Raw genomic sequence first — 22,227 nt, 5'->3', positions numbered from 1 at the left:
CCCCTGGGTTGATTGAAGATTAACTTCATTATTCCTGTCATTATAATGCCGTTGGCCCTTTCAACGAGCCCATTTGACTCCGGATGCCTGACTGATGCAAAATGGATCTTCGTTCCAATTTGATCACAGAAATTTCTGAAAGCTTCGGAGTCAAACTGCGTTCCATTATCTACAGTGATTGCCTTCGGTACCCCGAAGCGACAGACAATATTCTGCCAGAAAAACTTTTGGACAGTGGCCGAAGTTATTGTGGCCAATGGCTTCGCCTCAATCCATTTGGAAAAATACTCCACAGCCACTATAACATATTTTAGATTCCCTTGAGCCGGTGGTAATGGACCCAACAAGTCAAGGCCCCACCTTTGCAATGGCCAGATGGGTTGTATCAGCTGTGTCAAAGACGAAGGTTGTTTTTGATCTCTTGCACATTTCTGACAACCTTCGCACTTTTGCACTAACTCCGCCGCATCCGAAGCTGCCTTCGGCCAATAAAACCCTTGGCGGAAGACTTTCCCAAGTAATGGCCTGGATCCGATGTGGGATCCACACAGGCCTGCATGTATCTCTTTCATCAACTCTATACCTTCGGCTCTAGATAAGCACTTGAGCAGCGGAGCGCAAACTCCATGTTTGTATAATTCCCCTTCTATCATGACATACGGACGAGCTCTTGCCTCTATTCTTTTATTGTAAGCTTCGTCATCTGAAAGGAACTTACCCTGAAGGTAAGAGATTATTTCAGTTCTCCAATCTTCGCTGTAAACAGGAGATATGTTGAGGACTGCTCTTTCAAGGAGCTCCACTGAAGGTGCCTTTATTGTTTCGAAGAAGACATCCGAAGGTAACGGCAGCCCCTGTGCCGCAGACTTAGCTAGCAAATCAGCATGCTCATTTTGTCCTCGAGGAATATTCTTGACAGAGAATCCTTCGAAGGATGCTTCGATCCTTCGGACCGTATCTAGATATTTTTCAAGCTTCGGATCTTTAGCCTTGCAACTTTTGTCAACATGACCCGAAACCACCTGGGAATCAGTTTTAAGAATTGCCCTCCTGATTCCCATTGCCTTTAATTTCCGAAGGCCCAGAAGCAGGGCTTCGTACTCAGCAATATTGTTCGTGCAGCTGAAATCAAGTCTTGCTGCATAACAAGTTTTGACCTTGGATGGTGAAACCAACACAGCAGCTGCACCTGCTCCGAAGATTCCCCAAGAGCCATCACAAAACACTGTCCACACTTCGGCATCTTTATTTGCTTCTTCATCCTGAGCCCCTGGCGTCCAGTCGGCAATGAAATCTGCCAATGCTTGAGACTGGATCGAAGATCTATGCACATAATCAATGTAAAATTCGTTGAGCTCTGCAGCCCATTTCCCAATCCGTCCAGTAGCTTCTCTATTTCTCATTATATCCTTCAACGGCTGCGAAGAAGGAACAATGATATTGTATGCCTGAAAATAATGCCGAAGCTTCCTGGATGCCATTAAAACGGCATATAATACCTTCTCCAGCTCTGTATAATTTTTCTTTGAGACACTAAGGACCTCAGATACAAAATACACTGGAACTTGCTTCTTGAGCTGGCCATAAAGCTTCTCCTGGACAAGCGCCGCACTTACTGCTGAGTGCGAAGCTGCCACATATAACAACAGAGGAGCCCCTGGCGTTGGCGGAGTTAATGTTGTGAGATCTATCAAGTATTGCTTCAATTCTTCGAAGGCTTTTTGTTGACTTGGGCCCCATTGAAAGACTTCGGCTGACTTCAGCACCTCGAAAAATGGTAAGTTTCTTTCTGCTGATCTGGATATAAATCTGTTGAGAGATGCCAGCCTTCCTGTCAATCTTTGGGCCCCTTTTCTTGTAGTTGGTGGCTCCATTCGAAGTATAGCTTCGATTTTATTTGGATTAGCTTCGATTCCCTTTGTTGAAACCAAGCATCCAAGAAATTTACCCTTCTTTACTCCGAAGACACATTTCTCTGGATTCAGCTTCAAACCAGCTTGTCTGAAGCTGACGAAGGTCTCCTGCAGATCAACAATATGATTTTCCTGCTTCGTGCTTTTGACGATAATATCATCAACATAGGTCAACACATTTCTGCCTATTTGAGACTGAAGAACCTTCGCAGTCATTCTGCTGAAACTTCCTCCAGCGTTTTTGAGCCCCTCAGGCATCCGAAGATAGCAATACGTGCCACTTGGAGTTATGAAGCTAGTTTTCGGCTCATCTTCCTTTTTCATCCAGATTTGATGATATCCTGAGTAACAGTCCAAGAGACTCATGAGCTCTGAAGAAGCTGCTGCATCGACTAGAGAGTCTATCCTTGGCAACGGGAATTCGTCCTTTGGACAAGCCTTGTTGAGATCTGTGAAATCGATACACATTCTCCACTTGCCATTGGCCTTCTTCACCATAACAGTGTTAGCTAGCCACTCTGGATACTTCACTTCTCTGATAACTCCTGCACTGAGGAGTCTTTTTACTTCATTGCGAGCCCCTTCGGCCTTGTCATCAGACATTTTCCGAAGCCTCTGCTTTCGGGGTCTGAAGGATGGGTCAACATTGAGCGAATGTTCAATAACATCCCGATTTACTCCACAGAGATCATTAGCCGACCATGCAAAAACATCTTTGTTGTTGAATAAAAACCTTATCAAGGTTTTCTCCTGGTCTTCAGATAATTGCGAGCCCAACAGCACCTTCTGCTCTGCTATGTCCTCACACAATAGCATGGGCTTCGGCTGATCTGCTGAAGCTGCCTTCTCCCTTCTGAATTTGTACTGTTCACAAGCTTCAGTTCCATCTATATTATGGATTGCCTTGGAGTCGGTCCAGCTTCCTTCGGCCCTTCTAGCAGCTTCCTGGCTTCCATGGATAGCAATAGGCCCTTGGTCCGAAGGTATCTTCATGCAAAGATAGGCAGGATGAAGGATTGCTTCGAAGGCATTAAGAGTACCACGACCAATAATTGCATTGTAAGGATATTCCATGTCAACAATGTCAAACACAACTTGCTCAGTTCTAGTGTTGTTGATGAATCCGAAGGTTACTGACATGGTGATCTTGCCCAGTGCTACAATCTGTCTTCCTCCGAAGCCACAAAGAGGATGTGTAGCATCATGAATCTTATCTTCTGGCTCTTGCATTTGTCTGAAGGCTTTAGCAAATATGATGTCAGCTGCACTGCCTGTATCGACCAAGACATTGTGAACCAAAAATCCTTTGATAACACAAGAGATAACCATGGCATCGTTGTGTGGGTAATCTTTGAGCTGAAGGTCCTCTTGAGAGAAGGTAATAGGAATGTGAGACCATCTTGATTTGATGAAGGGTCCTTGCACCCCAACATGCTGTACTCTTCTCTGCGCTTCCTTCTTCTGCTTCTTGTTAGCTGGCTCTGAGGACGAGCCACCTGTGATCGGGAGCACCAGCTTCGGGTCCGAAGCAACTCCAGCTTGATTGTTGAACGAAGCCATCAGCTCAGAAAAGTGGAAGTGAGTTCACCGGAGGTGGGCGCCAATGTTGGGGACTTGTTCTCAAATGCTAAGAGTTAAGAACAAGGCAACATAAAAAATGTTAAGTGTTAAAGTCCTTCGTCCTTCGAAGCATTATGTCCCTTCGGGAAATAATGAGTTTCGGACGAAGGTCATAAGAGACATACCTTCGTAAACATAACAAGTAATGACGAAGGATTCATATAAAGCATGAAATATAATATAAGCACCATCATAGAATCATTTCTATTTTATTAACATGGAAAAATAGAAATGATTTCAAATTACAAATGTACCTTCGGTCCTGAGAGAAGATAAAAAGTACAAGCGTGACGCAAAAGCAACTGCCAAGTTCGTGTCCCCAGTACGGGGGTACTGTTCATCTATTTATAGACACAGGACGCAGCCTGTGACGAATTACAATTATGCCCTTTACAAAAGTTTACAACATTATCTTAGACCTCTATGGATAAAAAGGTCATTCTATCTTTATGTCGGTTTGCAACGCCGAAGCTCTATAAAAAGGAACCTTCGGCCATTTCCTGGGGACGATTTCAGCCGAAGCTGCTTCTTCACGCAAGACCTTCGGCGCAACGAAGCATGGGCCCAACAGGGCAACACGGAAACGGACTAGATATCGGATACATTATTCTGAGACAACACTGGTTTAGTCGAACTCGGATAAAAATTTATCTGATGTCTAAACAAAGTTGATTTTATTATTTTACAGAGTGTGCCGAAGAATAAATTGAATTATATCCTCGCGCACGATTTCACTCAGACGACGCACGATTCGGATTATTTGCACCGAGTATTTTAGTCGTCGAGTTCAAATTAATCTGTCCGAGATAAAAAGCGTAAAAGGAGGTCGAGCTTCCGAATTCGGATTCGCGCGGCGATGAATTTTAAATAATTATCGGATGCACTAATTTTCGGAACGACTATGTTCCGCACAACACGAAAATTTCGGAATAGCCCGGATAGATAAAAATGATGTCGAACTCGCGACAGATGAAACAGATGCAGTATTAAAATCGCGATAGGCGAAGATGTTTAAAATTTAGCATCCGTTTTATCCACTGATATTACGTGTTAAAGTCCGCACTCGTGGTCGAGCGGAATATAAACACCTGGGGTGTTACAGCCCTCCCCCCTTAAAAGAATCTCGTCCCGAGATTCGGAGCGAAAGACTTTTAAGAGTAGAGAAGCATGTAACCCATGTTCATATCAGCGATAATCGTGAGACATTTCCAATTAAAGGCGAGTGTCTTAGGATGTTGTTTCTCTAGTGGACATAAGATATATTGCCTTAAGCCAATTTAGAGATGTCCACCAATAGAGACGATGTCTGCCAGAGGAACACATAAGGTTCCATGTGTGCAGTTTGCTTTCTCTAATGACACTGTACTATCTGAGTCTGTTGGGCGAGCGGTAGATATGCGAACTTACCCAAACAGAATCAGATGCAACCTCTTGGGTAAAACACACAAAAGGAGGTTTACCAACAAGTGGTTACGGTAAGTTCATAGCACAGGGAACGGGTGTGGATGTCGAATACTGTCGCGATTAACATGTGGCTAACCCGAGAATTCAAGTCCACGAAAGATGGTATAGATTCAAAGAATCACCATCGAAGGGACATGTAGATGCGGACTTTGCAACTAGTCCATTTTATCCAGCACTATTCATGGCTCGACTTAATCACACATGCTAGAAAAGCACACGTGAGGCAATCAAGGCATGACTAGAGCGATGATTAGGTGGTGATTAGTCGATTTTAACTTAACTTTTGTGAATACTTTCTTTAGAGTGGGTTAGACCAAAGTGAGTTCAGGCAAATCGATAAAACAATCTCTAAACTCAACCTTTGTTCACTGGGCAGTTACAAGTTAGTAAAACCAACTTGTTGAACTACTTTTGACATTGAGCAGATCCTCTCAGTACCATTGGTAAGCCAAGGGTTGAGAGTTCACATTGGCTAACAGGAGATTATGCACTTGGGTAGAAATCCATTTGGTCATGTTGTTCATCCGTTTCTTCATGTGAGATGAAATGACTTGGTTCGGAAGTACATGGAGTAAATAAGGGGACGAATGAACAAATCCCTGCATCTCAGCAGCAGGAGAAGTCAATCTCCATTTTGGGAGCTAATCAGTTGTTTCTCAACACTAAAAAGCTCCAAGGCATCACCTTTACACAAAGGATGTAAAGGGAACTTCTATGCGTGCAGTCACTATAAAGGTCAAGGGAAAAGTGACTACACATGTAAGGGGTATACTTTTTTTAATCCAACAAAGATGATATATGTTGCTTGATCACACGACAAACAACATAGAAATTGTTTCAAGGGAAGATCAACGGAAGGTAACACATCAGTGCGATTCCATAATGGATCATGACCAGAGACCTTGATACCAGCATCCGACGAGTAGCACAATCATGTGTGCGCATTCACAGGAGGCTCTCAGTTTCGCTGTGGCACCATAAGTCATTAACCATGACACCATCACCGAACTCACACCAATAATGAATCACATGTGATAAGAACAATTTGTGTAGAGATAACATATCGATATAACCTCATAATGGATTATAACTACTAACTGTGATACCAGCGCGTGCCGAGCAGCACAACCGCCTGTGCGCACACACAGAAGGCCCTCGGTTTCGTCACGGCACCACCGGTTGTAGTCATAACACCATTACCAGATATAACCAATAAGAAATCTCGCGCGATATCAATGGATTGAGCAAGGATGTCAATATACAAGGAGATACTCCACCTGTAAGAATAGTTACAAGTAGAGAGCCAATAGATCATGGCCCGATGAGATGAACAAGGCATGGCCATAACCTAAACTTGATGAAAGGAGTACGATGGGAGACTGTTAATTCAGCCTCAAGCATATTTCTATGCCCATCGCAGAGATTACAAGGCCAGGGATTAAGTTGATATGCCTTCGATAGACATGAGAAAACCAAAGGCATCAAACTCAAGAAAATGATCAGACATGTCTTTTCTAAGTTAGGTTGATAAAACAACATGGCGATCCTTAAGAACAGGTAAACTAGATAAGAGACATCAACTTGTGTCAATTGAACAAGGGCATGGTCTAAGATGGAAATATGACTCAAGATTCTTATTTTAAGCCTGAGTACACTTTAGGTCCAGCAAGAAATTATCTAGGCATTTATTTTTATGTGTTTGGTCATGGAGTGAAAATGGAGAATTCAAATTTGGGTCATGGTTTACTAAATAAGGACATGACCTAATTTTCGGTTTAGGCAATCAAGTCCCAACTCTCTATTGGCACATCAAGTTCACGAGCAAACACATATAACACCTAAACAGATTACCTAAAGAACGGGGGACAACTATTTCATTGAAGTCCATAATACTACATTACATCACATTATCTACAATCAATGGTTACTGGAATAAAGATGAGAGAAGCATTTTGGGTGTATAGGTGACAAACATGATGCAACAATCAGGATGCATGCTCGTCTTATTCGTCCTCACGAGTTTTGCCAACATACTGTGGCAATAACGTTCTATATCGGTGGCATACTTACGACTCTCATGGTATTTTGCTAGTCGTCAACTACACATATGTTTTCGAGGTTAGTGTACCTGCAGAAAAATCCATCACAGCCCAATTTTCCAATGATGCAGTTCACACATAACAGTTTATCACAGTTTATACTCCATATATTGCTATATGGAGGCCAGCTCATCATTAAGCGTCGAGCCACGCATAGGCGTCGTTGCCACACTTTAACCATAGGGCAACTCATTATGGTAACTCACCTTCTTACCTGAGCGTAGGTGCGTCGTTACAAGTAAATTACACTTCTCAGTATTCCCATGTCTGTATACCCATACACATCCATGGGGTACTGAATCCCAGAAAATTAAATACTCCACATCGCAGCTTTCATATATACATATGTGGAACATGTATATAATCAAGCGCCACAATTAAGCACTTCCCTAGACCGACGGTTGTTCGGTCATGCTCTCACATCTCACCTTACCTTAGCGTCAATCCATTCAAAACTGAATGGCCTCAAAAATAACAATACACATGTATGCAATACCCACCCGGTTGTGGGTTAGTGTTTTAAACTAAGCCACCTGATAGTCCTTAACTTAGGGCTTAATAGAGGATGTCGCTAGCATTATAGTTTTTCAAATCTGTTTTTCAAAACCAAACTATGTGTTTAGTTAAAAATAGGTTTTCTAAAACCAAAACTTTGTTTTTAAAATACGTATGTGACCGTATATACTTAATCCTGCTCTGATACCAGCTGTGGCAGAACCTCCCAAGTTATTGGGCCCACATGCACCTGTCCTTGTCTCAAAGACCTCAGACGGCTATGCATGTGCACCAGATAACTTAACAGGATCTGTCCGAGTGTCCCAAGGACCCCGGATAAACCACTTACAACCAAGATCGCAAGATTAAGTAACACAAATCACACACACCAACAGTTTGCAGCGGAAATCTTATTACCAAATTTTACAAGTTACAAAAATTTTACTTTGTACATGATCGGAGTGATTACAAAAGTGATTCAAAGAAATAACTTTGAACTGTTATAAATTATTTATAGTTTTGAAATATATGCTAGCTCAAGTGACCATCCTCAATAAGAAGATAAAGACGTGGTATACTTATATAAGAAGGCCGAGCCCACCAACACTTAACACCATCAACAGCAGCACAAGACTATAACCTGAAAAACAATAGGGAATAAACCCTGAGTATGGAATTACTCAGCAAGACTTACCCGACTAAAGAAAAGACTCTCAAGGGTATGCTGGAATTGGGAATCAAGGAGAGGCTTTAGCAAGAATCAACTTAGATACTTTTGCAAAAATAGCTTACTAAAGTGAATCCTTACTTTCAATGTTTTAACGCCAGATTAAATATTAATAGAATATGTTTGCATCTGGTCTAATTTCACCATCTCATCAATACAACATCATTTTTATTCTTGAGGTTCACATCCTGACTTAGGTTGTAGGGAAGTGACCAAGTCTTCATAACCACGAAGGTACGACGATCCGAATCGATTATACTCAACTGAGGATCTCCAATCACACGACATATGTAGCACTTAACCCTTGCATATGTCAACCCGCCACCAGGGTTCTTAAGACCAGATCAGGTTCACGCGAACCGAGAGCACAGATACACCACCGTTCAGCCTCTTGCCACGGAGGGTACACGCTACTCTCGCCACCGCTCCACGCCCATTCTGTGTTATCTTATTCTGGCCTTAGTCTGCCTGAGGCAAGGCTTACCCATGACGAGGCATGTGACCAGTTAAAGGGTCCTCGATCAGCACGCCTACATACGCATTCAATCCTTAATCAACCTGGGTAGAACATCACCTGTTCCTAGCCCAAGTCCCGATTTAAGTACTTCCATCCTTAGGATTGTTTGTGTAACACCTCAGGTGTTACCATGGCTAGAGCACATCTATGCACTGATGACTGTGATCACATGTGGTAGAAACTTGAGGAGAACATAAGAACCTTGGAGACCATGTGTTAATCAAGATTGTTAATGACCTAAGAGCATCACTCAAGCTTTTGTGCACTTACTACCTTGGGCAAGAGGAGAGTAAACCCTAGACCTCTCTTGAATCCTATCTCCCAAAAGCATGGTTGAGAGGGGGGGGAGAATAAGCAAATGTGCAAATCATGAGTTAATCTTTAACCAAACTTTAAGTAACTTTATAACCAGCAAATATGGGAAGGAAATGTTGCAAAAAGACCCCTTGAGAAACCCCAAATCCCTTCCTTAAGTAGAGAAAGAGCTAGAGCTCTCAAATTCTCTCTAAGTCAAAAACTACACCTAATCTAAAGATCAACTGTGTTCACCTTGAAGATGGCATCAAAACCACCTAAGTTCTATACCAAAAATGTGGCATACCACCTAGGGCACCCACTGGAAAAAGTTGAGCCCGAGACCTTGACGTTTGACATGCCTTGGCATTGTTTTTGTCGCGAGGTGGGCAGAGAGACATACCTGATTTGGCGTCCAAAGATCTCCCTACCTAGGGCATATCTGCCATGGTGACTCACGGATGAGAGACAACCCTAGGTGCTAGGAAAAGACTCGCGCCGGATTTTTGCTAAGATTCGCACGTTTGCGACTTGGGCGAGCTGTGGAACATGGGCAGAAGAAAACCTACACGTGTTCGACGCGCTCTGTGCACGCCAGAGCACGCCCGCGCGCGCCCCGCGTCGCGCCAAAGGCCAGTCGACGCCATGGCCCGCGCCCGCGCCTATGAAGCCCACTCAAGCGTCGACCATACCCTTCCGCGCACACTCAACCTCACCGGAGCTCAAACTCACCGTCGTTTGCCCGTGCACGGCGTGTCCGCGGCCACCCGAGCCACTGCCGCCGTAGACAGGCCAGCCCAGCCTTTCCCATCCTCGTCCGACCCTCGGAGACGACTGAGCACACCTCGGTGAAGCTCCCCGAGCGAGGAATCGAAGTCTGCTTCACCGGAGAGGCCAGTCCACGGTCGCCGGAATCCCTCCGACCGCCGGCGAACGTAGACCGGGTAAGCCACTGCGCCATTTTTCGATTCAAGGCACAGCTAGCCTCTACATCACCCCGTGAAGCTCACCGTGCCATTGGATTGAACTAGATCGCCGTGATTTGGCCGGCACACCCGCCGCCAACGAGGACACCCGCCTGCGCACGTGGACCGAGCGATTCCGGCCATCCCCGCCGTCGAGCCGTACATCACTGTGACCGCCAGAGCCTCCCCGAGCCAACTCTGCCCCTCGCCGGACCTCCCTCGCCGCCGGTAAGCCACGCCACCCTTTTCTTTCTTGCGGGTACTGTTTAAACCTAGGGAAGGACCGCAGGGGAGAAGGAAAGAAGTCTGGGAGGTTTTGTGAAATGTCAGTGACTCAAATGAATAGTGGCGCAGGGGTAGATTTGAGTGGATTGATTTGGATTAAACCCAGGGTCCTCGGCGCAAAGTAGTTTTCCAGGAAACCTTTATTAAATCTGATTTAAATTTTGAACAGAACTTGAATAATTCATAACTTCTGTTTTATTCATCCAAATTTAGTCAAACCAATTTTGTTAGACTTTAAATAATGTAAACTGCTTAGGAAAAATATAAAACCCCTATGTACTACAGAAAACTTTAGGGTTCTGATTTAATTATTGTTTTGACCAAAATCTAAATAATAGGATTAAAAATGGTTGCACTATTTGACTAAGGTTAGAAAAATTTGGAGAAGCTTATGTCCACCTACTGACCTGTTTAAAAATGCTAAACTTCTCTGTCCAACCCATTAAGTTAGTTTTTGCCATTTATTTTACAATATGCTTAAGATTTAGAAAAATAGAAAAGGTGATTAAAATGATGAACCAGAGGGCACTCCTATTTTTGTTAGAGTACTTATCACTACAGGAAACACCTAAATTTTCGTGGGCCAAAAACCCACGAAAATAAGCCTAAACCGACGAAAATAGGGTATTTTCGTCGGCAGGCCGACGAAAATAGCCGCCGAAAATAAGTTCGACGAAAATAGACACCTATTTTCGTCGGTACCGACGAAAATAACTTATTTTCGTCGGCTTCCCGTAGACCGACGAAAATAAATGGTCGACTTACTATTTTCGTCGGCCAGGTGGTGGCCGACGAAAATAAGTGCCAGACTATTTTCGTCGGCCCGGTGCTGGCCGACGAAAATACGCCAGGATATTTTCGTCGGCCTAGGTGGTGGCTGACGAAAATAGCCTGGGAACATATTTTCGTCGGCCACCACCGAGGCCAACGAAAATTGATGCTCCCCCCCCCCAAACAGATTTTTCTGCACCTATTAATAATTCACAGCAATATACACAATATCACAATTCACATATACAGATTCACAAGCCTAATACATAATTCACAAAACACATTCACATATACATAAATAGTCCATTCAAATAAGTCTAGAGTATCCATAAGTCCAAAAGTCCATTGTCCATTCAAATACACAATTCACAAAACTCTAGTCCATAAGTCTAGAGTCCATAAGTCCATAAGCTACTAACTACTCACTACTCACTCCTCACTGATCACTCCGGCGGGCTGTGGGAGTTTTGGCCACTCCCTCCTCCGCCACCAGGAAGGTGGCCACTCCCTCCAGCACCATGGACGAGGAAGTCTTGGACGTTGACACCACCCTCCGATCCATGAGCATGTGACGCTGAACCCTGCAATTCATCAATCATTCAAATAAGGCTGTATACATATACATTGCTGTGTTTGGTCAATATTTGCGTAAAACTAAACATGGAACGTCACCTGTGATCCATGGTGAGGAGGAGGTTGTGCATGCATCCACGGGTACTGTTGTGGTGGCCACCCCAGAGGTGGTGGCACCCACCCCGTCGGTGGCGGTGCCATCCACGCTTGATATGGCTGAGAGCCCGCCGGTGGCTGGGAGACCGGTGGCACCCATCCCGGGACTGGTTGCGATCCTTGGGGTGGTGGAGGCGTCCAAGTGCCTGGAGGTGCCTGCGTCCACCCAACACCGGTCCACTATGGCTGCGACACTGGAGCTTGTCCTGGCCACTGTCCCCATCCTTGTGCCTGCGAGCCATTTTTGATAATAAAGAAAAAGTTGCTATGGAATTGAAGTGTTTCGATAGTGTTACCTGGGGAGGGCGAAAAGCGGGCAAGTTCATATCAGGGCCGAGTCGAGTAGTCATTTCCTGCAAATGGATGCAACGTTAGAATCACAACATTATACTTTGAATTCAATGACGACACGTGATGAGATAGACGAATTACCTGAAAATATGAAGCCATATATTGCGTCAGCTGTCCAACCTGCTCCTGCGCTGCTCGAGCCTGCTCCTGTGCTGCTCGAGCCTGCTCCTGTGCTGCCCGAGTCTCCTCCTCCAGCTGAGCCTCTCGAGCAGACCTGGAGGAGCGAGAACTCCCTCCCGAAGACGATGCCTTCCCTTGACCTATTGTCCTGTTATATTCCACAACGCCGGTGCCAAAGGCAAACCTGCATGATACACATAGTTGAGCCATTAAGTGGACACATTCTTGTTAATGAAATCGTCGAATCAAACACAAACACCTCACCTGCCATGCTTTCTACCCCCACCACTGTGGTACAACGCCGAGGCATCTAAGTCTGAATGCATCCAGTCGAAATCAGGCCCATGGCGTTGAGTCATTTCCTCCCCATATGCATTCTGCAAAGAAAGTTAGAGTTGGAGTTAGACACAAAACATGCAATTTAATTCGTAAATACAAACTTGTTTACCATTTTCTCCCTTGCCGCCTCGCTGCATAGCTCATCAGGGTTCGTCGGATCAGGGCCACGGTGACCACGGACGTAAACCTCCATAAAACTTGGAGCAACTCCACTTTCAGCTTCCTGCATGAAAAAGAAGAGTTAAACCATATAATTTTCATAGATGTAACATACAAGTTTGATTTATATACTTACCATGCGGCGTGCGGTACCAAGGTGTCCATCGGCGCCGTACCTATGCCCCGGTCCTTCAGTGCCACGGTTGACACGGTGCTTGTTGGACTCTGCAATCCACTCAGGCGACGCCCATCTCTTAGCCAACCACCTCCAGGCTTCCATGTCCTTCGCCAGCCAATCCACAACGCTCTCCAGGTACTGCTCCTCTGTGAGGTAGATCTCATTGGCCCCTAATGCTTTGCTCATTTTCTGCCCCTTTATCTTCTTGTAGTAGTAGTTGACGGCCGCGATGCGAGCATTGTACATGGCATCCTTGATGACCTTATCAGCGCACTTCTGAAAGTGCCTCTTCACACGTGCCCACTGAGCCTGATCGTCCTCGATGTCATCCGGCAATTGGAACCTCCCCTACATATCAATGGAGAAGTTAAGTTAAAGTAAGATTAGGAGAAGCAATAATTCAGTGAATTGCTTATATACGAAAGTAAACTCACCCAGAACTCGTCCCACACAGCCACCTGACAAGTCCTTCGTTTTTTTCCGAACTTCCCCCTCCGCTACTGCTTTCCCCTGACTCCCCTGGCTGGACATAGTCCTTTAGACCCCAGTCAGCCCACTGCATAGCCGCGAACCTCTCGCCATTGAGCTCCACCATGCCAGGGTAGTAGAAGCGACAGAGGCTACCCAACACCGCGTTCACCTTGGGACGTCTGCCTGTACCGTCCCAAGTCAAGTCTTCCCATGACCTACAAACATTAATAAAACAAGTAAACCAGTGCAATCACGTTCACATTAAAAAATTAACACAACAGAAATAAGCCCCACCATTCTCCATGCGGCCGGATGAGCCTCCTCTCGGCAGGTCTCGGACCAAGCGCATTGCTCTTCTTATACCTAAGTATACAAGTAAATTCAATATGATGAAATGATTAAAAACTAATATCAATTAAACTAATATGCATAATAATACCTGAAGGACGTAGAACCATCTGACGCGTCGCCCGCGCTGCCTGCCCCCATGGGGTCAACCTCCTCATCCTGCTCACCCTCCTCATCCTGCTCACCCTCCTCACCCTGCACATGAGCATCCTGCTGAGGAGTCTCCTGCTCACCCTCCTCACCCTGCACTTCGTCTAGACAGTCGAGAAGTTGCTGCTGCCTCTGTCGGCTCTGTGAGGTGCCCTGAAAAAGGCCACTGCCCGAGCTGTCCTCGCTGGCCGCGCTGCCCCCACTCCTCCTCGATCTCCTATGCTTGAACATGTTCAACTGTAGATAAATTAATGTCAAACCACAGTATATGAAACAAATAATATGAAAATTAATAATGTGGAAATTGGAATACATAGCTTAATTGATTAACTAAAAGAAACATACTAATCAAAAGTCATCTGCATCCGATGATGCTTCTTCGGCTCGTTGTTTATTCATACGCTCTTGATTTCGTTGGATCCTTACTGATCTTCTAACGACGACAGGTCGTTTGCGCTTTGACCTAGGTTCTTCAATTAAGTCGCTTGAATTGCAACAGAGATTTTCAAGGCCTTCTCCATTGGTCACATGGAATCAGTGAGCTATGTCTTGATTCGACGCCGCTTCTGGTTGAAAAACAGCCTCATCGTTGTCCCTGCTCGTATTCACGTAGTCAGCACTCTCTGGAGCGACGACTTGTGGGTTGACTTTGATTGCAACCCACCAAGCCCTAAGGCTTGGGTGAGGATATGGCAGGTAGTACACCTGTTTTGCCTGATTTGCAAGGACAACATCGCTCATACTGCTCGGAATCCTAGAGCTATGCTTCACCTCGACATTACCATACTTGTCGACACGAGTCCCACTATGAGCATCAAACCAGTCGCACTCGAAAAACACGACTTTAAGTTCCTTGGGGCCATCGAAAATCAACTCTACAATGTTTTGAAGAACACCGTAATAGTCCACTACTTTGTCATCGTCAACATATGAACTTGCCAACACACCACTATTGGTGGTGGCTGCCAATGGTCGACTCTTCTCCAATTTCGCGGTTCGGAAGCGATATCCATTTACATCATAGCGAGTATAGTTCCGGACGGACACAGAGGTATGTGCCATTTGCTGCAAGTCCGGGTGCACAGAGTTTTTGGAAACCTATACAAGGAATTAGTATATGCATTATATCTTCCAAGTCCAAAATTCAAATATTAAGTATGGACAATGAGAGAACGACAATTACTAACATAATTACGAAACCACTGCACGAAGTTTGGTCCACCTTTCAACCCATCACGCCGAAGATTTTCTAATTGGATGGTCGTAGGTTTACTAGTAGATTTCCAACATTCTTCATCAAACATGCTGGACATATTAGAAACATGGAGATTACACACTATAGAAATTATGAGATGAGAAAATGGAAGTAACTATGCGGAAAACTTATTCGAACGCCTCCTGTGTGCTGTCAATATTGCTATACATATATAGCATTAGTGTGTTCAAATCTGATCCTTCAATGTGACGTACACTCCCTTTTCCAACTGCTTTACCCGGATTCGCAAAAATTTGAAGGGTGCTTTGGGGCGATTCATTTTCGACATGAAGTCGCACTGAAGGAGCAAACACATTGTTGGCTCGAGCGAAATACCTGGTTGAGAATTGAGATACCTCCTTAAGGGCAAAAGCCTCCGCAATACACCCTTCGACTCTAGCCTTGTTGCGAACAGACGCCCTGAGCTTTTTCAATGCCCTTTCTATAGGATACATCCACCTGAATTGCACTGGTCCGCCTACCAAAGCTTCCCAAGGCAAATGCACAATTAGATGTTGCATCACATTGAAGAATCCTGGCGGGAAAACCTTTTCAAATTTACAAATAAGAATTGGAATTTCTTTCTCAAATTTATGCATCAACCTCTTCGATACCGTCTTTGCGCATACTTCCCTATAGAAGTAACTCAGCTCTGCAAATATGCTCCAAAGCTCATCCTTAAAATAGCCTCGAAACATCACGGGCATCAGCCTCTCCATAATAATATGGTAGTCATGGCTTTTCAAACCGATCAATTTACCGGTCTTCAGATTGTCTGTCCGTTTCAGATTTGCCGCATATCGATCTGGAAATTTCAGATTCTTCAACCACTTAAATATTTCTTTCCTTTCATCTGGCTTGAGGCAGTAATCAGCTCGCGGCCTACTCTCATGCCCTTTATCGCTTACTTTCAACTCGAGCATCGGTCTCTTACAAATTTCAGCCATGTCTTTTCTTGCCTTCATATTATCTTTCGTTTTATCAGTCACATCGAAACATGTGCTTATGATGCTTTCAGCAACGTTACGCTCTTGGTGCATCAAGTCTATGTTGTGCGGCATGATCAAGGCTTTTGCATACGGAAGCTCCCATATTGATGAAATATGGGTCCAGTTGTGGTCCTCCCCGTAGCCTTGAAACCTATCATTTTCTCCTTGCTTCAGACAAGCATGCCATGCCATTATCTGCGGTGCAGTTTGCCTCTTTGGTGGCCCATTTCTGATTTTGGCTCCACTTCTGAATGCAGTAAGCGAATTCCTGAAATCATGCTTGAATGGAGTCCAACGTCGATGAGCATCAAAGAATGACACTTTCCCACCATGCTTCAATCTGAATGCATCCGTATCATTCATACATATGGGACAGCACAACCGACCATGAACACACCATCCAGACCAATCTCCATACGCCAGCAGATCATGCACTGACCACAAATAAGCAGCGCGCATGGTAAACTCCTTTTCAGTATGGCTGTCATAAGCCTTCACACCTCTCCACAATTGTTTCAGCTCTTCAATTAAAGGGCGAACAAACATATTCAGCTTTGGCCCTGGATGCTCGGGGCCTGGGATGACTAGTGCAAGGAACATGAACTCTTCTTTATTGACCAACTCAGGAGGAAGATTATATGGCACAATGAAGACAGGCCAACACGAGTAAGGGCTTGCACTGGTATTGAAAGGTGTGAATCCGTCCGTCGATAGATCAAGCCGTACACTCCTAGGGTCGTTTGCAAATTCGGGATCAAACTCGTCAAATGCCTTCCACGCATCACCGTCCGACGGATGGACCATTATGTCTGGATCAGTGACGAGACGTACACCATTCTTTGGCCACGTCATATGCAGAGCTATTTCCTTGTTGAGGAACAACCTTGAAAGCCGAGGAATGATGGGCAACCGACGAAGTTGCTTAGCTGCGACCTTCGTAACTACCAATTCACCCTCATCATTTGTCACCTCGACATATCTAGAAGCTTCGCAATGCTTACAACGGTCCAGCTTGTCATCCTCCTCAAAGAATAGCATGCAACTGTTGGGACACACGTCGATCTTCTCATATGTCATCCCAAGACCAGCCAACATCTTCTTTGCGAAGTACATATTCTTTGGCAACTTATGATTCTCCGGGAGAACCTCGCCCATCAGTTGGACGATGTCGTTGTAAGCACTGTTTGAAATGTTGTGCTTCAACTTTATCGCCATTAGTCTTGTGAGAGTCCCAAGAACTGACATCTGAGTGTGCTCGTGCAGTCTCTCTTCTCCTGCGGCGAGTAGCCGGAAGAATTCCTGAGCATCGCGTGGAAGCTGCCCCGGCTCCTCAGCGTTTATTTCAGCATCCCTACCAAGATCATGCAACATGTCGTCCATCCTATCATGATCGTCATCAAGTTCCACCTCCGCGTCAACGTGTCTAATAGACTCTCCATGCCAGTACCATACAAGGTAGTTCGGCATAAACCCACTTTTGCAAAGGTGTTTCTCCATTTCTTCTATCTTCTGAGGCCACTTGTTCTCGCAGCGATTGCAAGGACACTTCACTAGACGACTCGTTGCATCTTTGAAAGCATGCTCAATAAAAGCCTTTGTTACACCCATCCATTCATTCGAATGTGCCCCATCCTTTCTCCACCCGTCATACATCACCCTCCGATCACCGTCCATTTCAAAGGCTAAACAAAAGACAAAGAAAATCAACGATCGTTTGTGGCTTAGGTGAACTCCCTATTAGGTAAAGGCCCTAAACCCACCCAAGAGTGTAGGCCGATGCTTGTGATTTGTGACGTGTAGCCTACGATTGCCGCGAAATTTCGGCAGCATAACCCCGCTGCTCTCCAAGCACACGCCTGAACATGGTGCGTTGGAGAACAACTGGGTTACACAACCGAAATTCCGCGTCAATCGTAAGGCACATGTCATAAATCACAAGCATCGGCCTACACTCTCAGGCTGTCCAAAATACGTGGACAATTCCGGAACGGCGAACCTCACAAGCCAATGTGACGTTCGCCGTTCCCGAACGGGTGACGCATACGGTTCGCTACGGTTAACGATTAAAACTAAACTCTAAACATTAAAAAATATCTCGGAGACAAATATGAATTTGAATTAAAGCAATCAACAGTTAAACTAATCACAACACGACAAGATGACTAATATAAATTAATGACTTATTTTCGTCGGTACTCAATTATTCTTAAACTAGGTGCGTGGGAATGGTGAGATGGGTTTTTGTACAGTACAACCATTGTGCGCGCTCTGCAAAAGCGAGGTTGCCGACTGTGGATCTGCACTGCACCCTGCCAGATCTGCAATTTATTCCACAATCGTGTAGTAGTAGTAGTAGTAGTAGTAGTAGTAGTAGTAGTAGTAGTAGTAGTAGTAGTAGTAGTAGTACGCTGTACAACAGTGACTAGTGTAGTAGCAGTAGTAGCAGCGTAGGTCTAGCTAGCTGAGTCTGAACTGCACGCACGACTGCTTTAAATGGTGTGACACGGTGAGATGATCAGGGAATCAACTATGACATAGGAAGTGCAGTTTTGTGCCATATCTCACCATGACAAGCAGCTAAAAAGGGGTGGAGTTTCTGGGTTAAATGGGAACCTCACAAAGAAGTACAAGGTTACATGTTCCACACTTCTATTGCATGGCCACCATGTAGGATAGGGGCACAAGAAAGTAGCAGTTGTCGCCAAATCTCCACTGAGCACCAACACTGAAGTTCAGTTCCTTCTGGTTACTATTTCTAGTCTGAAAATTCAGACCTCTGCCGCCCAGTTATTGGGTTACTTTTTCTTCTAGTAGCATAATGATCATTAACCAAAACTCTATGGATAGAACTCTGAATTTGGACCAAACACATAATTTCAGAACACAAAATTGCAGGCGTGGAAGTAGGGAGACAGGGAGGCTCACCGCGGGGAACGAGGGCGGCGTGGATGGACGGTGGGCGCGCGCGATGGAGCTCGGTGATCGTCGCGATGGCGGCGTGGACGGACAGCGGGCGCGCGCGACGGAGCTCGGTGATCGTGCGACGGAGCTCGCCGAGCTTGCGTGAGAGAACGGCGGCTACGGGGCGCCAGAGAACGGCGGGCCCACGCGACGAAGCTCGCCGAGCAGAGAACGACGAGGTGGGGCGCGAGCGCGGCGAGGCACGGCGCGAGCGCGGCGAGGCACGATGGAGCTCGCCGAGCTTGCGTGCGCGCGACAGCGAGGCGGGGCGCGGCGGGTCACGACGGAGGTCGTCGGGCTTGCGTGCGCGCGACGGCCACGGGTGCAAGCGAGCGCGGCGAGGCAGGGCACGACGGAGCGAGGCGGGGCCGGCAGGCGCGCGCGATGGCGAGGCGGAGCGCGGCGGGGCACGACGAAGGTCGCTGGGCTTGCGTGCGCGCGACGGCCACGGGCGCAAGCGAGCGCGGCGAGGCGGGGCGCGACGGAGCGAGGCGGGGCACGAGCGCGGCGGCGGTGGGGCGCGAGTGCGGCGGCGGCGCGACGGGATTTAGGGCAGGCGGGGCGCGAGCGAAGAGATTTCGTGCTGAGTCAGGGATGGACGATTAAGGGACACTATTTTCGTCGGCCTCACGGAGGCCGACGAAAATAATGGTCGGTTAATGACGTATTTTCGTCGGCCTCTGGAGGCCGACGAAAATAATGGTCGTATTTTCGTGGGCCTGGCGGAGACCGACGAAAATACACCACATTTTCGTCGGTCCCGAGGCCGACGAAAATAAGTTTCGTATTCTCGTGGGCCTGCCCACGAAAATATTCACTAGCCCACGAAAATAGCGACATTTTCGTCGGTAACGACGGCCGACGAAAATAACATTGCATTTTCGTGGGCCGGCCGACGAAAATAACCCGGCCCACGAAAATTTATGCGTTTCCTGTAGTGTATTCAATGTAGTTCACTAGAAAAATCTATTATACCCTGGTTTAATATAAAATGAGTAGGATCCTTTTTATTTTAGGAAAATAAGGAAAACTTAGAAAAAACCTACAAAAATGACCCCAAGGTGAAAACACCCTAACCCTTGGGATAATTAATGTTTTGTTATTAAGAACTTAGGAAAAATATGAAATCTGCTGTTTGACATTTTTCAAATAACAATGTAGTAGAAAGTGCCTTTTTGGCATTAAACTTTAGAAAATCATAACTAAATAACCATCCCTTAGCTTTATGTGATCTTTGGCACAGAAGCTTATTATTACTGTTAGATGCCAACAAAAATAACCCTTAGGACAGAACCCACCCCTAATTAAGAGATGTAGTGCAAAGTGGCCCATTTTACACAACTTTTGTTATTTTTGTCTAAAGCATAGCCTTTTTATTTTAAACCTCAAATTCCTAGAACAGGCTATAATGACCAATGGCAACCCACTGTAATTTTTACAGAATTTTTGGAAAAAGTTAAACCACTGTTGTAGTTCAAACCTACACTAGAAACCATAAATAGAAAATAAAGAAAGGGAAAAATGAATAACAGGAATTAGTGTCATCCTAAAACCCTTTATAACCTGTCCACTGAAATATATAAAGGCAATACCAATTCACTATGCCTAGCCCTAACAAAACCTAAACCTAGAGTGATAAGCATAAACCACTAAAAGCCACGTATGACCCAGAAACCCTAAGTTACTCATTAACTTAGTTTTTCTTCTCTTAGCATAATGTTATTAAATCCTGCATAATCATGACATACATGTTCATTGCATTTCGATAGACTGTAACCTTGCTGACGGAGAGTACGTCCTCGTGCCGGAGCAAGGAGCTGCTCAGGAGGTAGCCCTGGATCCAGCACCCGAGCCTGCACCAGAGGATCTGCCTGCCACAGCCTTGGAAGGCAAGCCCCGGTTTATGCATAACCTGTTAATTATGCTATTTTAATATACTTAATAATTGTAGGATTGATTGTGCACTTAAGTGTAGGAGTTGTTTGAAACCCTAGTTGCATGATCTCAGGAATCCCATTGAGATGAATACTAGTATGCTAAGTCGAGTAGCTGCTTTATTAATTAGGATCTCGGTAGAAGTCGAGTAATTTTTCTAGCACTCGCGCGAGGTCAGGAATTGGCTGTATCCACTTTCTTATCATATTGATGTTGGGTTGTGGGCAACAATCCATGAGGATTGGTTGTCCACAGGATAAAAATTGGAATAAGGATTAAGGTGTGGTACCGTGAGTCAAGCGTTTGAACGTACTAAGCACATGCCGAGAAATATGGTAAATCGGTAAGCCTAGTACCTGATTGAACCTGGCAGTAGACTTTACCCCTCACGCGACCTGAGACGTGGTCTCCCATTCCGGTTATGGTGGGTACAAGTGCGGTCACTGCACGACGGCAGTCGGGGTCAGTGAGGCATTGTACGCCAAGGCGGTGAGCCCTGATCTGCTGACGGGGAATCGATGGGGACGGTTGATGTGTGTGGGGACAGAGTGCCCCTACATGTCGTGTGTTTAGGTTTACCTTGCAAGGATAAAAACTCGATTCGAATCGTCTGCTTCTCGCAGCTAATGAGACTGCTTGATCCATGCTGCTACATTGAGTAACAAGTGGAAATGTGATGAGTTGACAAAAGAGGTTGATTGCTAAAAATGTTTGATACCATGTATGAGTAGATAGTACACTTTTAGCCTTAAGAGAGTCACACTTAAATTTGACAAAGTTAAAACTTGACTTAGAAACTCAGCTAGTGCTTTTGGCAACCAAACCCCACAACCAAACAGCTGCATGTCTAGAGGTAGAGAAGTAGACTCCTCACACCGGGTAAGTCTAGCTGAGTATTAGTATACTCAGCCTTGCTTGTGGCATAATTTTACAGGTTCTCTGGAGGACATGGTTGCTGGAGTGACTTGGCCGTCCATCTTGCCACCGGGTTGGACTGTCGAGTGGGACCCTACCTCGGCTGAGGAAGAGCATGAGGAGTGATGGGACAGGCTTCCCCATCTCTCTGTTTATTTACCGTTAGTTTTATTCCGC

This window comes from Zea mays, chromosome 3, assembly GCF_902167145.1.
Source record: "Zea mays cultivar B73 chromosome 3, Zm-B73-REFERENCE-NAM-5.0, whole genome shotgun sequence".
Classification (NCBI taxonomy): domain Eukaryota; kingdom Viridiplantae; phylum Streptophyta; class Magnoliopsida; order Poales; family Poaceae; genus Zea; species Zea mays.
This window is presented reverse-complemented; position numbering follows the sequence as displayed.